The sequence below is a fragment of the Canis lupus genome, chromosome 37, assembly GCF_011100685.1.
Source record: "Canis lupus familiaris isolate Mischka breed German Shepherd chromosome 37, alternate assembly UU_Cfam_GSD_1.0, whole genome shotgun sequence".
Lineage (NCBI taxonomy): Eukaryota > Metazoa > Chordata > Mammalia > Carnivora > Canidae > Canis > Canis lupus.
Window position 1 is genome coordinate 24,129,386 of NC_049258.1, and position 10,659 is coordinate 24,140,044.

Genomic DNA, 10,659 nt, shown 5'->3' on the forward strand with positions numbered 1-10,659 from the left:
ACCCTGCGTATCCCCATTCCAACAAATTTTGCTCTTTCAAAGTTACAGTTATTTGATCACAAGACATGAAATTAGCTCTTTGTCACAGAGTATGGCAGGAAATTAAACACATCCAAGGCCTTCACCCTGTGACTGGAATCACCGCTCCATTGGCAGAGTATACAACAATGGTGATAAGCACAAGTAGAGGGGAAATAATGGGTCATCAACACTGGATATTGATGTAGATGATGGTTTAATCAAGTGTCTTCAAGGGCCTAGAGGACTTATTTTGTTTCTAGGACTATGGTCCAAGATTTTAGATGCAGAACTCTGTATAGACTCAAAAGGGTGGTTTATGGGAATGCAGAAGGAATTGAGGTAATTTTGACCTTGTTAGTGTGGCATCTTCATTTTCCATCATTAAGGAGACACAATGAATGTGCTGTTTCAATTTGAATACCAAAGGAAAGATGTGACGAGGAAGGGCTTGACAATATATCTCTGATTCTAGACAAGGCAGCTGACCTCTCTGGGTTTCCATTTCTTTGGATGCATGGACTTCATGTTTCTGAGTTTTTCAGAAACGAATACTAATGGAGGTAAGACACACATATATGCACAACAAGAATCTTTGGAATTCTGGGAGACATTCAACTGGCATAGCTTTAAAAATCATTTTCATTTTAAAAGACTACATTTGGCATAAAAGCTTTTAAAGGAGGCTGGAAGAGGAGCTATAGTCTCTTCCTCTAGGCTTTACCCCATTGAGAGTAAAGATACAAAGTTCAGACTATGTATGTGAAGGAGGATATACTTACCTATCCCACCTGTTTGGATAGCTGATCTGTGGAGTTGGATCTGAATTTGCCTGCTTGGCTTACTGCAAAGATCATAGGCCTCCCTCCACAGCTAGAAGATGAGAAAGAATGGATATCCTTCTTTTCCCCTACCATACTGGGAGAACTTCCTCAGGGGAATTCACCACATGGAGTTTACCAGAAGGAGAAGGCCCAACACTATAAGCCCACAATTGTCCTGAGAGAACACAGAAACAATACCAAGAGTCAACTCTGTGTAACATTTAACATTGTCACCCTACTCACTATTAAATGTTGTTCAGTGAAGATCAGGCCCTCACCAGTCAGTTTAGTTACTCCTTCTCCCTTGGGGAGGAGAAAATAAGCAATTGGAGGGATAAGATTGGAAGCATTGTATTCCCTCTCTACAAGCCAAAGAACAAATGTGAAGAGAGGAATATAATTGTCCCTTCTTCCAGCTATCAGGAAGGATTTCCTGACCTGGGGGAATTGAGAAACAAAAACATCATATGAAAAAACTTTAGAAAGATCTTCCCTCAGAATGTTTAAAGACCAGGAGAGAACTCAACCATTCTGCTCTTGAGGAGAGATATTCCAAGTGGCACAGAATTCTTCATTCTTCCTCTTGAAATAGTTTCATCCTGGGAACTGCATTCATGGTGAGATATCCTTGATTGATTGCACCCTGCAGCCTTCCTGGTTGGTCCCAAGGATAGGGAAAAAAATAATGCCCCTGCTTGTAAAATCCAAGTTCTCCATGTTCCACTGGAAAGTGAAGTGGTGGTCTAAGAGACCTGGGACATAGAGCCCAATAGCAGAGTTTTCATCATTAGAGAAAAGATAGACTGCTCTTTAGACTTTCCCAAGACTGACATGGGAGAGATATACAAGCTGTGAATCATTCACTTGAGGACAGCACTGGAATTGCTGATGAATGCTCAGGGAACTAAGGGAGAGAAAGAGCTCAGGAAAAGATTTCCAGAGATAGAGAGAACAATTCTTCAGTGAGCCAGCTTGGAGAGAACAATTTGGGGAAGGCATGTCTTCAGCCTGTCTTTGACAGATGTGTACTAACTCACTGTGGTCCAGGAACCAGCTGTGGCTGACTGAAGAGTGTTTTCCATCACAGATCCCTTGTGGTGAAAAAGAATAAAGTTGAAAATGGATGGCACCAGATTGTATCCATGATTTATCATTTTATAGTCTTCTCGCCAAGAATCAAAGAGCCCCATTCAGAGAGACTAGAGCAAAGGAAAAGGCAAATAAATATATTTGATATGAATGAGTTATTTGAGGTCAATCTGGAAAGTTTCTTTAGAGCATAAAAGAATTAAAAAGAAAATAATAATCTAGTGATCACTCATGGCATAGTTCAAGGATCAAAAATTTAATTTACTAAGGACATAAAGCAGCACATTCTCAGGTTGGAATCATACCTCAACAACTTAATATGGGCAGAATTCCTAAGGGTGGCACACCTTCTCCAGGGACAATTTGACCCATTACCCTCACGCTAAGAAGAGCTGTAGTTAGGCTAAATATGGAAGTCCTCGGGATCCCTGGGTGGCGCAGCGGTTTGGCGCCTGCCTTTGGCCCAGGGCGCGATCCTGGAGACCTGGGATCGAATCCCACATCGGGCTCCCGGTGTATGGAGCCTGCTTCTCCCTCTGTCTGTGTCTCTGCCTCTCTCTCTCTCTCACTGTGTGCTTATCATAAATAAAATTAAATTAAAAAAAATATGGAAGTCCTCTGTCCTTACAGCTATTACCTGTTCCTGTACTTTGTAGTACCTGGAAGCAGCATACTTTCATGATAGAACTTAGGACAAATTTTCTCTCACCTTTTGCCTCTTTTCAGATTCTTTCTGCCTCTTTCTTGCTTCAGGGATTTTGCACTTGCTGACCCTATGCTTAGAAGGCTCTTGCTTCAATGCTACCTGCTTGATTACTTCTTACTTTTCTGGTCTTGGATAGAATGTCATATCCTCTAAAAAGTCTTCCCTTATCCTCTCGTTTATTGTTTTTTATTTTTATTTATTTATGATAGTCACACAGAGAGAGAGAGAGAGAGGCAGAGGCATAGGCAGAGGGAGAAGCAGGCTCCATGCACTGGGAGCCCAACGTGGGATTCGATCCCGGGTCTCCAGGATCGCGCCCTGGGCCAAAGGCAGGCGCTAAACCACTGCGCCACCCAGGGATCCCTATCCTCTCGTTTAAAGTAAAGACAGTCCCCTATTATTTTCTATCCATTGCTCTGTTTGTTTACATTGTAATAACTATCAAATTGTCACATTTTGAAAATTATCAGATTATCACAAAGGAATTCAAAAGGGAAATTTAAAAGTATTTTCACTAAATTAAAATCAATATCTGTGGTATGTCACTAAAGTAGTACTTAGAAGGAAATGTATAGCACCAAATATTTATATTAGAAAAATAAAATAGATCTCAAATTAATTACCCCAGCCTCCATCTTAAGAAAATAGGAAAAGAAAAACAACTAAACTCAAAATAAATTTTTGCAAAAGGAAATTATAAAGATCAAAGCAAAAATCAATGAAATAGAAAAGAGTATAATAATAGGAAAATTTTTAAAAAACAACAAAATAATAGGTAGTTCTTTTAAAGTATCAATAAAATCAAGCAACCTATAATCAGATTGATCAGGAAAAATCAAAGAGAAAGAGAGAAAGAGAGGACACAAATGGCCAACATCAGGAATGAGAGGTGTGACATCACTATAGATTCTACAGATATAAAGAGGATAGTAGGAGAATATTATACACAACTTCATGCCAATAATTTGAGAACATAAATGACATGGATACATTTCCTATAAAACCCCAACTACTAGAGCTCACTCAAGAAGAAATAGATCACAGCAACATGAGTAGCCCAATATCTAAGAAAGAAAGAAAGAAATTAAATTTATAGTTAAAATCGGACCCCCCAAAACCCTCAGATTTAGATGCCTTAGTGAATTATATGCCTTTAGTTAATTATATCTCAGGCAGAAGTAACTATATAAGCAATCTCAGAAAGTTAAAAAAGGAAGACTATTTTCCAAATCTGTCTATAAAGCCAGAATTACCTGTATACAAAAACTAGACAAAGACATTATAGGAAAAGAAAATTATAGGCTAACAGACATCGTGAACATAGGTGCAAAACTCAGACATTATTAAATCAAGTCCAACTATATGTATAAAGAAAATGCCACATGACCAAGCAGAAGTCAAGATCAGATTAACATTTGACAATAAATTGATGTAACTCACTATATTAGCAAACTGAAACAAATACATAAGGATCATGCTAATAGATACAACAAAGTATCTGACAAAATCCAATATCCACTCCTTCCAAAAAAAATTAAAATTTTTTAATTTTTTTTTAATTTTTTAATTTTAATTAAACACCACACACCACATCTGTGTGTTCACACACATACACACACCCACACCTTTCAGCCAACTAGGAAAGGAAGGGAACTACTTTAAGCATACTTAATACTGAAATAATAAATATATTCTCCCTAAGATCAGGTACAAGAAAAAGAGTTCTGCTCTCACTGTTTCCATTAAATATTGTATTGCAGATTCTAATCAGGACAGTCAGGCAAGAAGAAAAAGTAAAAACCATCCAGACTGAAAAGGGAGAAAGAAGACTTACTTTATTTACAAACCTCATGATTGCCCAGGAAGAATATCAAATGGAATATAATAATAATAATAAATAATAATAATAGTATTTCTATAATCATTGCAAATTGATATTAAAAATAGTATGTTTATAATAACAATACAAATATTAAATATCCATAGATAATTCTGACAAAAGATATAAAAGACCTATGCCCTGAAACCTATTCTATAAAACTTCTGGAAGACAACACAGAGGGAAACCTTTGTGAACTTCGATTAGACAAAGATTTCTCTGGCACTACATCTAAAGCACAATCCACAAAAGGGAAAAATTCATGAATTGAACTTAATCAAAATGTAAAAGTTCTGCTCTTCAAATGTTCCTGTGAAGAGAATTAAAAGACAAAGCATAGCCTAGGAGGAAATGTTTGCAAATAATATATCTGATAAAATAGTTGTATCCAGAATTTGTAAGGAACTCTCAAAACTCATTAATGGGGAGCTCCTGGGTGGCTCAATGGGTTAAGCATCTGCTTTTGGCTCAGGTCATGATCTAGGGTCCTGGGATCAAGCCCTGCATCAGGCTCCCTGCTCAGCATGGAGTCTGTTTCTAGCCCTGCCCCAGCTCTTCTCTGTCTTCCTCTCTCAAATACGTAAATAAAATATCTTTTAAAGAATCAATTAAAAAGAAAGGAAAACATATGGGCAAAAGATTCAAACAGACACTCAAGAAAATATATTTGGGGGATCCCTGGGTGGCTCAGTGGTTTAGCACCTGCCTTCAGCCCAGGGTGAGATCCTGGAGTCCCAGGATTGAGTCCCACATCAGGCTCCCTGCATGGAGCCTGCTTCTCCCTCTGCCTGTGTCTCTGCTTCTCTCTCTCTGTGTGTGTCTCAAATAAATAAATAAATAAATAAATAAATAAATAAATAAATAAATAAAATCTTTAAAAATAAAAAAGGAAGTATATTTGGCACATGAAAAGATGTTTATCATCTTTAGTTATTAGGGAAATGCAAATCAAGCAACAATGAGATATCACTACAGGTTTATTGGAGTTGTGAACATTTAATACGCTGGTTCACACCAACTGTTGGCAAGGATGTGGAGCAATTATAACTCATACATTACTGGTAGGAAAGCAAAATGGTGTAGCCACTTTGAAACACAGTTTCTTAAAAAGTTAAACACACACTTGTCATAAGACCCACAATTGCACACCTAGATGAAATAACAACTATCTTCAGACAAGAAATTTGCACACAGATGTTTATAGCAGCTTGATTTATAATATCTCCAGACTAGAAATGGCCCAGATGCCCTTCAACAGGTGAGTGGTTAAGCAAGATGTGGTATATATTGCTTATATCATGGTAACAAAAAAGAATTAAGGGCCGATATAATTGACATATAGATGAATCTCAAAATAATTATTCTGAGTGAAAGAACTCAGACTTCCCTCCCACAACAGATACAGCAGCCAGGCAGATTGTCTAACACCCTGCCCCCACCAGTCAACGGAATACCTTTGTTAGTCAGTGATTCCCATGATATGAAACACTTGGAAGATACCAGAATCCACGCTACTTGATTGTGCCTTTAGACACTTGCTTATTCTCTGGTGTGCATTTTAGGATCATTTCTCAGACAACTAGCATTTCTTTGGACACCTACCCTTCCCCCACATGCACACCACTACCACCATTATCACAAAGTGGTTTCCAGAGCTGTGACTCAGAACCTGGAAGCTGTTAGACTCATGCACTGTAGTTGCACATCCCCTGGGATTATGAGAATTCCCAGAACCAGCTTACTCACAGGAATTCTTCCTACCTCTTCCAGACCAAGCAGCTGCATGTAGAGCTCTACATTCCTAAAGGGGTCATCACTAGTGGATCATCTGTCCCCCAGGCCGAGTCTCCAATCTCTACCACTGCCTCTCCAATTCAACTTGCTGGCATCACTGCCTGTCGTAAACCATGGGTGGGAAGGTGAGAGAGGAATTTCTGGGCCAGGAGGCCTACACCTGAGTGAGTCGGAGAAGGGCATGAATACAGCATGCTAGGACCTCAGAGAGAGTTAACTAAGCCCCAAGGAACCAGAAACACCAGATAATTCTATGATATCTCCATAATGCCAACTTGGCGGTTTGTGTTAGTGCCACCTTCTTATTGAAGAAGGAAGTGATTAGAAATGGGTGAAGAAGAGCAAAGGAAGTGGTGAGAGAATATAGGATGATGGCTTTTCTTTTCCTCCTCTTCCTCTTCTCCTCCTTTCCCTTCCCCTTCCCTTCCTTCTCTCCCTCTCATTTCCCCCCTTCCCCTTCTCCTTTCCTTTCTTCTTACTTTTCCCCTTCCCCTTCTTCTTCTTTCTTCTTCTTCTTCTTCTTCTTCTTCTTCTTCTTCTTCTTCTTCTTCTTCTTCTTCTTCTTCTTCTTCCTTTTCCTCTTCTGCCTTCCTAAACTGTTTAGCTAAAAACCAAGCATTCTGAGAAAGTTTAGTCATGCTTCTCCAGCTTTGCCCATCACTGGACTCCTTCTGGGTTACCACTGCCAAATATTTGAAAATGTCTGAAAGATTATTTTTTGTGGAAATATGGTCAAAAGTTTCAGGGAAATAGACAAGTTTCTAAGAAGTTGGACTCCAAGAAAAGGGTTCAGTGTGAGTGGAAAGGAATATTTTAAACAAATCTGGTCCTAAGATGTCAGCTATATGCAAAAGTGATTAAACAGTATTTAAGGATTAGGGAGGACGATGCCAAGGGGTACAAAAACCTTTATTTTAAAGATGAAACAAAGAGATTAAGTTCTGAAATGTTGCTAGAAGGCTAGACTCTTTTGATAGAACTATTCTCCTATTTTCTTTCTTTTTCTTCCTCTTTTTAATTTTCATTTTATTAATGTGTATGGCATGGGAATCCATTCCATAACCTTTCAGAGAGAACTGGCCAAGATATCTCTATAATGGGTCCAGGATTCTATTCACTTCTTGGTGACAGTGTAGCCCAAATGGAGATTCACCTCTTAAGGTAAAGGCCAGAGGTCCTGAAAACCCATATAAAGTGACAAAGTAATGAACCATCTGTGTTCCTACATCATTTTCTTCTTGTCCATCTATTCTTCCACTTGTATGTCTTCCCTTGATAAGCAGAACCTCTAAATTAGAATGCAATAAGCACATCTATAAAGATGGACTTCATCATTCTTCCTCTAGTTATTTCACCTCTAGGAACATGATTTTTTTTCCTAATGTGTAAGATTTTGCTCTAGTATGTCCTTTAGGCCTGACAATCCTAAATATCAAACATCCTATGTTCTAAGTCTTTTCATCCCTACTTGCTTTCAAAACTAAGAATAAAACCGAGCCAGATTCCTCAGGTAATGTTTGTCTGTTCAGCAGCTTTCTAACTTTGTTACACCAAGCCCTCTAAAAATTTGGTACAGAGGAAGGGATATAAGAAGACAATTAGAAAAAGCAAGTGGACCTTTAGGAATGTTCAGGGGTCTCTATGACACTCAGACATGGAATGTCAGAGTTTGGGAGGAACTTAGAAATTATAGCCCAACTCCTGCCAATCTCACCAGCTGTGGCATTGGTCAGGGAGTAGACATATCATTTGCATTTTCTGAGCTTTGTTAGTGGCAGAGTCAGGTCTGGGACCCAGGTTTTCTGATAACCTTTCTTCCATGAAGCATTTCCAATCATATTATCTTGAGGTTTGTTCTCTCTGGGGTGTAAATGAAAAGCAGAAGTTTTGTTTCCATCTGGAATGAGCATGGGACCCTCTATTGAAAGTGTTCTAATGGGGATCCCTGGGTGGCTCAGTGGTTTAGTGCCTGCCTTTGGCCCAGATCATGATCTTGGAGTTCTGGGATCAAGTCCCATGTCGGGCTCCCTGCATGGAGTCTGCTTCTCCCTCTGTCTCTGTCTCTGTCTCTCTCTCTCTCTGTCCCTCATATAAATAAACAAATAAAATCTTAAAAAAAAAAAAAAAGAAAGTGTTCTTAGGTCTCACAGCTTTAACAATGAAGACTCAAGTCAGCTCCAGAGGCAGACTAGGAGAGAGACCCCAAAGCAATCATAGAGTCCACCATCAGCTCTGAAACCACCAAGGAGCAGCAATCTCTTGGGAGAATTCAGCATTGACTATTAGTTCTCTTTTTCTATAAAATTGTTTTCTCTCTCAAGGCCCCCAGCCCCAACACCCAGCCTCAGCTGTAGAAAAGTGAATCTTCTTTAAAGAGCCAGCACTTGACCTTGCTGAATAAGGACTAGAGAGCTATTCATTCATCATGGAAAATTTCCTAAGCAAAAGGAATGCATTTATCTTAATTCTACCCTTATGTTTATATGATTCTTTTCCTGGAGACTTCTACTCTTAATTGCAAAGAGAGAAAAAGGAAGAAAAGAAAATCCTCAAAGAACACACTTTATAGCTCTCTGTACTCAGGTCATGCTGATAAAGTAGGCTTGTGAGCCGAGTAATTTGGGTTTCTATTACCTCCAGCAACCAGGGTTGTGCGGTCAGACCATTTCCTGAGAGTGTTCTCCTTCCCTGAAGGCCCACCCATTCCAGCCTATTAGACTTGCCTTGCAGGTTGTCTGGGGTTTACCACTGCTCCTCAGGACTTGAGCTGAACGCTGGGAAAGACAGATTGCAGAGGAAAAGACAAGAGAAAATGGGAGTTAGCATAAACAACAGGAATTTAAATTATACAACCAGCAAAAGTTGTCCAGGGAGGATTCCCAGGGCTGGAATATATTTTAAAATCTCCACGAATAGTTTAAGATTTAGATCAAGCCAGGGGGCAGAATAAAATAAAGATAAAGAAGATTGAATGAAAGAGATATTTATTTGATTCATTTTCCATCTATGAATACTCTCATGTGCAGGCTAGAGAGAGACGCTTGGTCATTTGTCCAAGGCAAACTGTCTGAAGGGTGTTTTCTCTCTGGTTCACTGTCATCTCTCTTCTTGGCCTTTGTCTCTCCCAGCCCTAAGCACCATAATACACTCACATCCTAAACCTATTTTGCAGCTTAGTTACTTGCCAGAATTTTGCTTTCCACTTCAAGCTCAAACTTCTGACCTTTGAATTCAGAGACCTTCTATCAACTGTATTTAACACACCCCAGCATCTCTCTCTCATGCCCTGTCTACTCCTCAGACTTGCCTCTCCACCACCTTAACCCTCAAATCACCCAGAACCAGCCCCAGCCAGAGATAGTGAGATAAGCCATGCCCACCATTTGAACCCTCAAATTGCCTTAATCCCATTTCCTCTTCTCTGTGGGGTCTAATGACCATCCTAGCCCCTATTTCATGTATGAAATTCCCAGTATCTTCATGGATAGGACTGCTTTTCTCAGGATCCAGGGTCCAGCCCTCTAGAATTCCCTGTCTTCTTTCCTCAAGAAACTGCCAATAAGTAAGGATTTGAAAACAAAAATCTGGACCAAGTCATGAGTGCTTGAAAACTGACCTCACAGATGACCAGACTAAGTGCCATTTTCAGTTCTATAATCCCATTCCATCCTCACAGTCATCCTGTGAAATGGCATAGAGACAGATCGGTATTTGAGGTCTCAGTTAAGGATGGAACTTGTCTGAGGTGATGCTAATAGCTTTTCCTCTCACCTAGAGCAAAAAACAACCTTCTTAGCATGGCCTACAAAGACATACATGATCTGTTCTGTGTTTTTCTCTCTGACTCATTTTCCACCCCTTCTGACTTCTCATTGATTTTTCTACTTTATGCTAAAGTATAACTTTCAAAAGCTTAAAACATTATTTCCATTAAAATATGCAATCAACACATGTCAAATATTTTACTCAACTCATTAGTGAGAGAACCACTTAAGATTGGTTCAGAAGAAAATTTGAAGAACAGACATATATGTGTATACATAGGCTGTCAGAAATGTTAAAGTGAATTTTCTAATAAGTGCAAACCTGGTTAATATCATATAAGACAATGAAATACAATGTTCAGATCAATAAAACTGATACATATTTGGGTAGGCTGACCAAGAGAAAAAGAGAGGACTCAAATTACTAAAATCAAGAATGAAAGAAGAAACGTCATAATCAATCTTACATAAATAAAAATGCATATAAAAGAATACCATGAACACCTGTATACCAACAAATTAGATAACTTATGGTAAATGGATAAATGTCTAGAAAGAGAAAAATAGTAGAAATTTAATCAAGGG